The 12,430-nt window shown below is 48.5% G+C and overlaps 1 protein-coding gene across 6 annotated transcripts in view; it reads right to left on the bottom strand.

Moving 5' to 3' along the window:
• Positions 1-12,193, bottom strand: part of SUN1 (Sad1 and UNC84 domain containing 1) — a 61,002-nt gene extending 48,809 nt beyond the window's left edge. For 2 of the 6 annotated variants that reach the window (XM_014795627.2, XM_087417434.1), the window contains exon 1: positions 9,606-9,650. The gene's annotated coding sequence lies outside the window, so the exon portion shown is untranslated. The other 4 variants (XM_087417432.1, XM_087417433.1, XM_087417435.1 and 1 more) reach the window with 4 other exon arrangements.
• Positions 12,194-12,430: the final 237 nt, after the last annotated feature.

Genomic DNA, 12,430 nt, shown 5'->3' with positions numbered 1-12,430 from the left:
ATGAAGTGGACCGAGACTAAAAGCAAGTCCAGGCCGAATCAGGCTGCCGTGTCTTTCTGATCAGAAACCCTCGGAACAACCTGCCGCAGATCAGTCTCACCACTCCCCTCTAATGGCTCTCTCCTCACGGACGACGATCCCATCCTCTGGCTCTCATCTGCAACCTGTCCTCAGGGACAACAGCAATCCCAGGGGACAGTGACAGACAGGACCCTCCTCCCAGCTCTAGCACAGCTCCAGACACTGCCATCTGCCACAAGTGCCGACTCGGGGGCGTTCTAGGCTGGCAGCACAGGGCTCCTCCTGCACACCGCAGACCCACAGTGGCCCTCAGCCTCCGGCCTAGCCAGCAGTGGACGCTCAGCTGGCCAGGTCGTCCCTCAAAGACCTTCCAGAGAGGCACTGCGGGGCGTGCGCGTACACACACATACATATACATACACACACACGCGCGTTTGTGCTTGTTCTAACCCCACCGTCACCAATCCTTAATCACCCAGGTTTCAAAGGGCAGCTGTGCTGCACTCAGGAGTTGTATTATTTCGTCCCCTGTAAAGAATTACTTGTAAAACTAAAATACTGAGGAGCCCCTTTAAAAATTAGTACTAAATCTTAACATAATTACTCTGCTCAGATCTTAATCCTGTTCAAATTAAATAATGGAGAGACTAATAAAAACATTAATGATTTTGCCTATAGATTAAAAAAATCATAAATTGGGTTAGTAATGATTGTTATCCAAAGATCATGTTCAACGTAATTACTTCTACAACATAATAAATAGGAATTGGCATCACATCTCTGTTTTCATTTTAAAGAACCAAAACAATGCTAGTTTATGAAAAACTATCATTTATACTAAGTGAGAATCCCTAAAAATGAACTGATTAAAACAGCAAATCAGAAACAAAAGACTATAACCTCAAAATACTTGAAAGGGCTTTACAGATTGCTACATGTTATATATATTTGAATATGTTTTTAAAACTTCTAGAAAAATATCACACTAAATTTAATGGTAAATTCTACAGAATGAGACTTCTTTTCACTTATCCCTATCTGCACTGTTTGAAATTCTTTTTGAAGAGCAGGTATTGGTTTTATAATTTAAACAATGAATCCAATAAATATTATTTTCAAAAAGAAAAAAAATCTGATCTTCATTTGTGAAGTGGTGTGGGGCCACCAGACCCACTGGGTTCAATTCCGGCTCTTCCTCTTCCTCAGCTCTAAGAACCCCACAGTGGTACCTGCACCCCTGGGGACCATTACTAGGAACATACAGAGCACCCAACCCTCAGAGCGTTACTAGAGGAACACACCTGGCCTGCCCAGTGCTGCCAGGCACAGGCAGAAAACACTCAGTAAAAGTTAGTTATTATTAGCTGCATCTCTGTACTGAAAGAGAGTTTCTGGACAAGACGTGATGTTTTTTTCCTTTTTTTTGGAAATGATGAAATAACAGGAAGAGGTGTAGGCTAGATGAGTCTGTTTACCTAAGAAAACAGCTCTGAGTTTTAGAGAAAATAATGACCTCTCTGTGAAGATACAGGATCACAGGCTTACATCTCCCAAAGATAAGCGCTCCAGATCCTTTTAATAAAAACTCCACTTCCTCTCACGGTGATATTTATCACCGTGTTTCAGCAAAAGTCCAAAATCAAATTATTTACTTTGTACACATTACTGTAAAGGGTCTTTCTTCTTAGATTACAGAAAGCATCGACAACACAGTTGTATTGTATTTGCTTCAAAGACAGAGCACACTAAATTTCCTTACAACCAGAGCAACTAGAAGGACTGCCCACAATGCTGTTTTTACTGGAAAGAGCTTGTCTACAGTGAACGCTTTCAAACAGCAATGCTGTACAGGATCCCTGGGGCTCCCCCCACATCTAACAGTGTTCCCCCTAACACCGGAAGTGCAACTATGACAGGTGAAGAAGGCCAGCTGTATATCTTATCCTACTGGGAGGCTTGTCTTTATCTTATTGTTTTACAGGATTTTAACTGTTTACACGTCACATATGCGCAGGGTGCCCCGCGTCTGTCACTGAACTGGCTGCAATGTCAGTCTTTCCCTGACACTCGTGTCCTGCGTTCCCTAACCCAAGAGCACATGAACAGTCCAATCTGTTATGGATTCTAATACTCTTACTGATTTGACTTTTATCTTTCCAGTCATTTTTAACTTACCTAATCCATCTGTAATTCCTTTGTATACAGAGAGGCAGGCATCTAATTTTACTTCCTAGTGAGCATCTCTGCCTGGATCATCCACAAGGAATTATATTCAACACGTCCAAATCACCCCCATCAGCCTGCTCCTCCCTCTTCAGACAGCAGCGCCCTCCTTCCAGCGGGTCACCCCCTCTTCATTCCTGCTCCCCGACACACTATCTCTTGCTGGCTTCCTGCAAGCACCCCTGACTAGTTTCCCTCTCTCCAGTCTTGCCCCCTCAAGCCAGAAAACTGTCAGAATGGTCCATCTACAAAGAGATCTGACCATCTTGCTCCCTTCAGATCCCACAGTGGCTCCCCAGCACCTACAGATAAGACTCAAGAGACTGAATGTGCCAGGCCCTCCCTCCCAACACTCAACTTCTTCCTCTCCGTTTCCAACCAATCCACACTGATCCTCAGTTTCACTGAGAACCTGGGCTCAGGTACCCCTCTTCCCACCACCCCATTTACATACTGTTCCTATGCTCTTGTCTGCAATACCCTCCTGATTCCTGATTCCCCATCCCATCCCCTTGGTCTCTTTCCACCCCAAATGTTCCTGGGGTTCCTGACTTCTACTCATCCCCAGGATTCGGCTGAGACACCACCTCCAGGAAGCTCTCCTGGATCCCCCCAACTCCCACATCCAAGTTAGGTGCCAGTTTTAGTGCTCCCTGGTGTTCATCACTTAACAGAAATTGTACCAATTATTTATTAATGAGTCTTTCTCTCCAACTACATCCTGAACTCCCTGAGGGCAGGAACTAACCTCACTTGTGGCACAAATGAACACTTTGTAGGTGCCCACAAAAGCGGGGGAGCTCACCGCTATGCACGTTGCCTGCTTTGCCATCAAGCTGAAAATACTGTTGTGTTCCCCTCATCACCCTCTGCTCCGCGTCTGACTACGCCCTGGAAAAACCACACCCCAAGTGCTTCACAAACACATGAAGAGCAGTAAAGGGCATGCCTGTCAGGGTCTCCTGATTCCTTCTCCTAATGGAGTCAAAGCACTTCTTAGATTTCCTCACCTAATTAGAACAGTGGTGTCAACTCTGTTTCAACTTCCAACTATAATTGGGAATGATAACCGGGAACAGTAATTACAGGAGTTTATTTGTACTATAAACATAAACAGTTAATCCACACCACTTCTCAATCACCCCTGTAGTGCTCTGTCCTCCCACATGTGAAGCAACAGGCTAAAAGTGAGCGCTTTCCAGTACTGAGAAGGTTTGTAGCCTAAACAGCAAGGCAAGAAATCATTAAATTGATCTGTTTTTCATATTCTAGATCTAGCTCACATCTTCTAATAATATGAATTAAAGATCAAACAAAGTAAACAGAATGACTAAGAACAAAGCAGCCAGGCGAAGCGCGGCTCTGTTTTCACGCCACTGTGCCCCGGCGACAGCCTCTTGCTCCCCCTGGAACCACTGACCCACACTTGATTACCTCCACACTACTTACTTCTATTCTGCACAAATGTCAAAAAGCATCTGTCACACAGTTCTTATCTCCTAAACTAAAATTTGCAGCCAATGACCATTCCCTGAGTGTCCCACGTGACTAAATGAAAAACGAAGCCCCCAGCTAACAAGCAGGCTTAATTACAGATAAAACTCAAACTGCAGAACTAACGAGGCACATGTGACTAGATGAACTGGAGTCAATTACAGTATACGACTGTAACAGAGAGCCCAGTACAGGCAGCAACATCATGTTCTGTATTTCTCATCTGTCAACCCTAAGTGTATTCTGGATCAATGGAAGTAAACAGTTTCAAACATAGGTCCCGCAGGTCTGGTCTCCGTTATCTGAAAATCAAGTGGGTAAGCAGTCCAAAAGAGCAACGACCTCTAAATTTCGGAGTGAGAGGAATAAAATTAGTGTTTTCAATCAACTAACAGTCCTGCAAGGCTCCTGCAAGCGGCAATGAGCACAACTACGTCACTGAAGTGTCCGCAGCACCCAGGTGAGTCCGACATCACTTGTGGTTGGCCGCCTCCCTGTCTTGTTCCCATCTGCCCTAGGAGCCCAGATGTGGGCACCCCCTGTGTGATGTGGTCAGGACCACCGAGCCTGGATCAGCAGAGCCTTAGGAAGCACCCTGCGAGTCCCTGGGCTCTCACCTCACCTTGAAATATCCAGGTAACGCAGGAGTTGTAACACTGAAGGGCGGTGTCATCCTGTGACACCATTTCTCCTACCAAAAATGTTGCCTGGCATTTATTGTAAGCAAATTCAAACTGGTTCTATTTTCAGAATCTGGGGACCACTTGGTGGTCATAAATTCAGGACCAGGAATAATGGTTATGAGCAGACACTCCATCAAATACCAGCTTTCTCTGAAAATAGGTCACCCAGGAATTTCCCAATAAAAATGGTGTGTTGAACACAGATGTTAGCTTCCACTCTCTTCCAGACACCCTCTTAAAAAGGGTTTTTTTTTAAGGCATATATAGCCATAAGAACAAAACAAAAGGAAGAAAAGACAACAGCAAGAAACTTGGAAGCTAGAAAGCAAATGGATGAATAAAGCTGACTGAATCACAAGCTCACAACGAGCAACACTGAGAAGTAATCCAGTTTTCACCATGGAATCCCCAAAGGCTTAAGAGTGGCACCTGTGTACATTTGGAAGTGAGGATGTAGGATAGAACCAAAATACAGGAGGAATCCAATGCTGAAAGTCTGTTTAAGAAACAGGCAAAACCATAGGCTCATCTCAATTGGTGCAGGAAAAGACTTGTCAAAATCCAACATCTTTCATGATACAACCATTCAGCAAACTAGGAATAGAAGGGAACTTCCTCAACCTCATAAAGGGCATTTGCTAAAACCCATAGCTGCCATCATACTCAATGGTGAAAGACTGAAAGGTTTCCCCGAAGATCAGGAACAAAACAAAGATGCCCACACTCACCAATGCTATTCAAGATTGTATGGGGCCGGGGCCGGCCCCGTGGCTTGGTGGTTAAGTGAGCGCGCTCCACTGCTGGCGGCCCGGGTTCGGATCCCGGGCTCGCACCGACGCGCTGCTTCTCCGGCCATGCTGGGGCCGCGTCCCGCATGCAGCAGCTAGAGGGATGTGCAGCTATGACACACAACTATCTACTGGGGCTTTGGGGGGAAAAAATAAATAAATAAAATCTTTAAAAAAAAAAAGATTGTATGGGGCCGGCCCCGTGGCTTAGCGGTTAAGTGCGTGCGCTCCGCTGCCGGCGGCCCGGGTTCGGATCCCGGGTGCGCACCAACGCACCACTTCTCCGGCCATGCTGAGGCTGCATCCCACATACAGCAACTAGATGGATGTACAGCTATGACATACAACTATCTACTGGGGCTTTGGGGGGGAAAAAATAAATAAAAAATCTTAAAAAAAAAAAAAAAAGATTGTATGGAATTCTAGCCAGGGCAGTTAGGCAAGAACAAGAAATAAAAGGCATCCACACTGGAAAGGAAGAAGTAAAGCTACCTGGATTCACTGATGACATGATCTCATATAAAGAAAATCCTGAAGAGTTCACAAAAAACTATGAAAGCTAATTAAAAAACTGAGCTAAGTTGCAGGATACAAGATCAAGACACAAAAATGAGTTGTATTTCTACACACTAACAATAAACAATCTGCAAATGAAACTAAGAAAACAATTCCTCTTACAATAACATCAAAACAAATAACAAACTCAGGAATCAAGGAAGTGCAAGACTGGCACACTGAAAATATTGCTGAAAGAAATTACAGAAGAAACACATCCGTGGAAAGACATCCCCTCTTCACAGGCTGGAGGACCTGGTGTTGCGAACGTGGCAATACTCCCCTCGTGACCTACTGATTCAATGCAATTTCCATCAAAATCCCGAGGGCCTTTTTTGCAGATATGGTAAAGCTAATCCTGAAATTCATATGGAACTGCAATGGATCCCAAATAGCCAAAAACAGTCTTGAAAAAGAACAACAAAGTTGGAAAACTCACACTTCTCGATTTCAAAACTTATTACAAAACAGTGTGTTAGTGGCATAAGGATAGACATACAGACTAAGAGAACAGAACCGAGAGTCCAGAAAGAAATCCATACATCTATGGTCAACTGATTTTCTACAAGGGTGCCAAGACCATTCCAATAGAGAAAGAATACTCTCTTCAACAATGGTGCTGGGACAACTGGACATCCACATGCAAAAGAAGGAAGGACCCTTACCTCACACCATATACAAAAATTAACTCAGAATGGATCACAGACCTAAATCTAAGAGCTAAAACTATAACTTTTAGAAGAAAACATAAGGGTAAATCTTCACGACCTTGGATTTGGCAACGGTTTCTTAGATATAACACCAAAAGCGTGAGTGACAAAGGAAAAAACAGATAAACTAGAGTTCATAAAAATAAGTATTTCTGTGCATCAAAGGACACTACTAAGAGAGTGAAGACAACCCAAAGAGCAGAAGCAAGTATATGCTAATCATGTATCTGAGAAGGGTCTAATATCCACAATGTATAAAGAACTCACACAACTCAACAAAAAGACAAACAATCCAATCTAAAAGTGAGCAGAGAACTTGAAAAGACATTTCTCCAAAGATGATATACACATGAAGCACACGAAAAGATGTTCAACATCATTAGTCACTAGGGAACTGCAAATCAAAATCAAAATTAGATACCACTTCACATCCACTAGGATGGCCATAATAATGAAAAAACAGAAAATAACAAGTGTTGGAGAGACTGTGAAGAAATTGGAACCCTTGCACACTGTTGGTAGGAATGTAAAACAGTGCAGCCACTGTGGAAAACAGTTTGGTGGTTCCTCTATATAAATATAGAGTTGTCATAGCACGCAGCAATTTCACTCCTAGGTATATACCGGAAGAACTGAAAACAGGTGCTCAGACAAAACCCATTCACAAATGTTCACAGCAGCATTACTCACAATAGGCAAAAAGTGGAAATAACCCAAATGTCCACTAACAGATGAATGGATAAGCACATTGTGGTCTATCCATACAATGGAATAAAATTCAGTCATAAAAAGGAATGAAGTACTGATACATACTACAACATGGATGAACCTTAAACGTATGATGCTAAGTGAAAGCCAGACACAAAAGGTCACATATGGTATGAATCCCTTTATAGAAAAATCCAGGGCCAGCCCCATGGCTTAGCGGTTAAGTGCGCGTGCTCCGCTGCTGGCAGCCCGGGTTCGGATCCTGGGGGTGCACTGACACACCACTTCTCCGGCCATGCTGAGGCCGCGTCCCACATACAGCAACTAGAAGGATGTGCAGCTATGACATACAACTATCTACTGGGGCTTTGGGGGAAAAATAAGTAAATAAATAAAAATTAAAAAAAAAATAAAGAATACACCGTGCCCATTGGAGGGCTAATATATAATTAAAAAAAAAAAAAAAAGGAAAAATCCAGCATAGGCAAATTCATAGAGACAAAAAGTAGATTAGTGGTTGCCAGAGGCTGGGAGCAGTGGATAACGGGGAGTGACTGCTAGTAGGTACAGGATTTCCATTTAGGGTGATAAAGTTCTGTGTTGATGGCTGCACAGCACTGCGAATGTACATAATGCCACTGAACTGTACAGGTTAAAATGGTAAATTTTATGTTGTGTATTTTACCACAATAAAAAAAAAAAAGCAGTTAGCCACCACGCATCAACCCCCTTCCTGTCCTCTCCCCACCAAGACTGGAGGATAAACCGAGGGTCTCTAGACCAGAGGGTAAGAGGAACAGTGGAGTTCCAGGATGCCTTCCTGGAGTGCTTCCTTACAAACTGTGGAGGGCCACAGCCAACTTCTAAAACGAGGCAGGAGATTGGAAAGCCCTTCTTTGGGAATCTAAGAAGCACAATTAAAGGTCCTAAAACTAGTGACACTGAGGGTTCCTCAAGGAAACCCAACCCATGATATCAGCCGACGGTAAGACCAACGCACACACAGAACGTCTAAAGGACTGTGCGGTTCCCATTCTCAGACACAGTGTTCAACCAAGATCGCACAACACTCCAGGACAGATGGACCAAAGCATGCAAAAAACGGGCTCGTGGAAGGAGAGTGAGACCTACTCCATGTATGAAATAACAGCAAGTTGCTAAATTCAGAGGAAAAAAACAACCAAAACAGCTCTGGGAAATTTAAAACATGAAGGCCAAAATAAAAAGCTAAATAGATAAGAAAAGATTGAAGAAATCTTCTAGAGAGTGGAACAAAAAAAAAAAAAAAACACGGAAAACGGGCGAGAGAAAGATAAAAAAGGGAGAAAATGGGTCCAAGAGGTCCACCGCCCACATAATAGTGTTTCCAAAACACACAGAAAAGAGAAAACAAAGAGGAGGAAACTGTCAAAGAAAATCTATGGAAAAAACTCCCAGGAACTACCAATCATGAGTTTCCAGACTTAAAGGAACCATGGATGAAAACAGACCAAAACATAAGACGTTTCTGAGCACCGAGAATCAGGGAGTAAAAACAGACCGTATACAAGGAGTCCACACTCGGGATGAGGAGTCAGAGCAGTGCGCACGGGGCAGCAGCTCTGGGAGCTCGGACACCGGCGACAGTCCTAACCTGGGGTGACACCGACGGCCAGCGAGCAGCAGTGACATGGTGTCGACAGGGAGGGAGCGGCGACGACCCCTGCCACCTGCCTGGAGGGGACAGGCAGGGACAGCGCCGGCCGTGGTCGCGGGGCCCCCACCTGTCGGTGTTAGTGAGCACGGGGCAGGTGGACAGGCGCGCAGGTGAACAGACAGACAAGCGGGCAGGTGGACAGGCAGGCAAGTGGACAGGTGGACAGGTGGAGAGGCGGGCAGGGCCTGGGCACGCATCTGGCACCTGCCGGGCGGGGTGCCGCGGGCGCGGCGTGGGTCAGGAGCACCGCCCCCCGCGCGGCCTGAAGGGTGGGACCTGCCCGCCCAGCTCCTCAAGGGGGGTCGTCCGGAAAAGAAGCGCGGGGACGCTGAGGATCGTGGGGGGCGGGTACCCCAAGCCAGCCCGCCGTCCCGGGGCCGCGCCCGAGGGGACGTGGGGGGAGAACTGGGAGGCGCCCCGGCCAGGGAGACAGGCCCTCGGACGACCACCCGTGCCCCCACCACCCCCGCCCCGGAGCGCCGAGACGCAGGGCCGAGGGCTGCCGCGGGGGCGGGGCGCAGGAGAGGGCCGCCGGGCTGAGGGGGGAGCGGCCGTTAGCGGCCCAGGCGGGGCCCGCGTCTCGGCCCGTCCCCACCGCCCCCGCCCCGCGCCCCCGCCCGCCGTGAAAGGCGCCTGGCCTCCCCCGAACCCCGGCCTCCCCCAACCCCGACCCCGGACCCCAACCCGGCCTCCGCTGACCTGGCCGGGAGCCGGACCCGAACCTCACCTGCCTCGCGCCGCCGCCACCCGAGGCCTGGTCCGCGCCGCCCAGACTCGGCCCCGAGAGGAGACCGTGCCAGCGCCGGCCAATCGCGCGCTACGCCCGGGGGCGGGGGCGGGAGCCACGCGGACGTCCACCAATCCCTAGAGCGCCACCTGAAGCTCCTCGGCCAATGCGGAGGCGGCCTGCCTAGGGGCTCGGCCAATCGCGAGCTGAGGCGGAGTCGCGGGGCGGGGTAATGGGCGGGGCTCCGAGGCGGCGCGCGGAGGATCGGGGAGGGGCGAGGGAGGTGGGCGTGGCGGGCGCGCGGGTGCTGGGAGGGCAGGGGCGGAGTCTCGGAGAGGACCACCTTCTGTTGGGCGCGGGGGGCCGCGTCTAGGGGAGGACCCGCATCTGGCGGAAGGGACCGTATCTGGGGGAGGGTCCACATCCCTCGGAGGACCCCCATCTGGGGGAGGGGACCGTATCTGGAGGAAGGTCCACATCCCCTGGAGGACCCCCATCTCGCGGAGGGGACCGTATCTGGGTGAGGGTCCACATCTCCGGGAGGACCCCTATCTCGAGAAGGGGGGCGCATCTCAGGGAGGGCTCCCATGTCGGGGAGGACTTCCATCTCGGGGAGGCAGCAGCCAGACCACCCCATGTCCAGTCCGGTAGTCATTGCAGCCCTCGCCCCTGCTGCCGGGCTCCCAGGAGAGCCCCCGGTTCCCACGGGGCCCACCTCGCCGCCCTGCTCTGGGCAACTCACCCCGAGCCCCCGCCCCAATACCTCTGCGACCTCCAGAGCCTCTGGCGTCCCCCCAGGTCTAGGCAGCAGCACCCCACACACACACCCCCACTCCAGGGCTCCAGGTGTGCGCTCCTCCCAGGCGGCCTCTCCCACTGGGGCACGCGGAAGCCTGGTGCTTGCAGAGCCAGGCGTCAGGCTCCTCCTGTGGCCTGTTTCACGCCTCTTCTACTGCCCCAAACCGAGAAGCTCTGCACTCTCCTCTCTGTTCTCCCAGGAACAGTACAGATGACAACAGGCTGCACTTGTGTAGGGTTCCGCCCTTTACTATCTCTTTCCAATTGCCTAACTCTCCTTCCAGCTAGATAAGGAAGCTATTATCATCCTCTCTTTACAAAAGAGGAAAGCTGGCAAGGTCAGGGAAGAGACAGAATATTCCAAATAGAGCCATATCTTAAAACTGAGTCCACTGTTCCTTCCAGCCTGCCACACTGCCCCCTCCGAGAAAGACTTCCACCACTGCAAAGGAAAAAACCAGTTGCAGGGGTTGTTTTAATGAGAGCATATTTATTAACAGTAATGGCAGTGGGGCAACACAGTTTTATCTCTGTGTCTCTATGGGGTTTAGAGCCATCCTTTCTGCTTCACTTAGGTTATAAGCTCACAGCACAAGGGCGGTGTCTTTCTGTGAGATTATAGAAAGTCTCACGCTTGGTGTAAATTCTACAGATGCCTTTTCATAAGGGGAAGTAGATGTTCAACTGAAGAAGTGACAAAGGAGGGAGGAGAGAAGGGTTTTTTTTTCTTTTCAGTGTTGCCCCCGAGGGTGGGGGTGGATTGAGGAGAATAAAGATCTGGATTAATTCTAGACCTGCATTGTCCACAGTAGCTACTAGCCACATGTAACTAATGAGCCCTGGAAATACGGCCAGCCCGAATTGAGATGTGCCATGTGTATATAAAATACACACAGAATTCTGAAGACTAAGGGTGAGAAAGAAAGAAGGTAAAATATCTCATTAATATTTTAAAATATTGCTTACATGTTAAATTGCAATATTTGGATATATTGATTAAATAAAATACGTTATCAAATTTCATGTTTCTTTTTGTTTTTTTAACACGGCTACTAGAAAACTAGAAAACGAAAATAAGATTTCGTAGGTGGCTCCCGTGATATTTCTAGAGGACAGCAGTGTAGACGTTAGTGGAGATTTCTGGATAAGGATCCTCACTGAAGACAGATCACGGAATCTTCTTCCTCCCAATAATTATGACATGACCAAGGACAGCTAAAAAAATAGTTCACCAGCAACAACGAACAAGGAAGGATGCAAACCTACAGGCCATAAGGCCAAAGGAGGAGGTTCTGGTGGGGCTCAGGAGACCCCCGGGAGGTGCTGGATAACCAAAGGGAGTCGGCAAAATCCTGAGGGTCCTTACGAAGGACCCCCACCTGCCAGTTTTCAGAGGAATAGCTGAGGGGGAGTGGGCAGCATCGGGAAAGACACGGAAAAGCCTTTGAGACAGAAGCCCTGGCTGCCCACCTTGAGACTGCGGTGGAGCCAAGGCAAGGCCAATGCCACCCCCACACCCTATAGCACTGGCCCTCTCCCTATTGACTCATCTTAAAACCATTCAAGACCCCACCTGCTCCCACCCCTAGCTAGAAACTCTGGAGAAGCCCATGCCTCTCAGCATCCGAGAAGTTGGGCAGAGCCCAAAGGGTGCAACATTTGGGTCTCTAGGCAGGGAAGGGGGGGAGTCAAGGAGGAGGCAAAAACATCCTGGCAGAAAACAGCAAAAACAGACGGGCACTGAGAACTCACCTGCATGAGCAAGACAGACAGGATGCTCTGAGGGAGTGAGAAGCGTGGCGAGCAGGGATGAAACTGTCCCCCACCACGCCCGCACACTTGATGAGGGAAGAAACCCATGACGCCCGTCTCTTGTCTCTTCCGCCTGCGGCAGTGAAGGTCATGGGGAAGAGGCTGGAGCCAGGGACCACCCAATGGAGTTCCTCCCTCACAGATCCGCATCCACCCGGACTGGCTTCCATCTAGTTTGTGTGGACGTTTCTCTTAGGTGTAGTTCTTTGGTTTTA

Source organism: Ceratotherium simum, chromosome 26, assembly GCF_057802395.1.
Source record: "Ceratotherium simum simum isolate JZ-2026a chromosome 26, ASM5780239v1, whole genome shotgun sequence".
Classification (NCBI taxonomy): domain Eukaryota; kingdom Metazoa; phylum Chordata; class Mammalia; order Perissodactyla; family Rhinocerotidae; genus Ceratotherium; species Ceratotherium simum.
The sequence above is the reverse complement of the archived record's forward strand: the minus strand, read 5'-3'. Positions and strand labels throughout refer to the sequence as shown.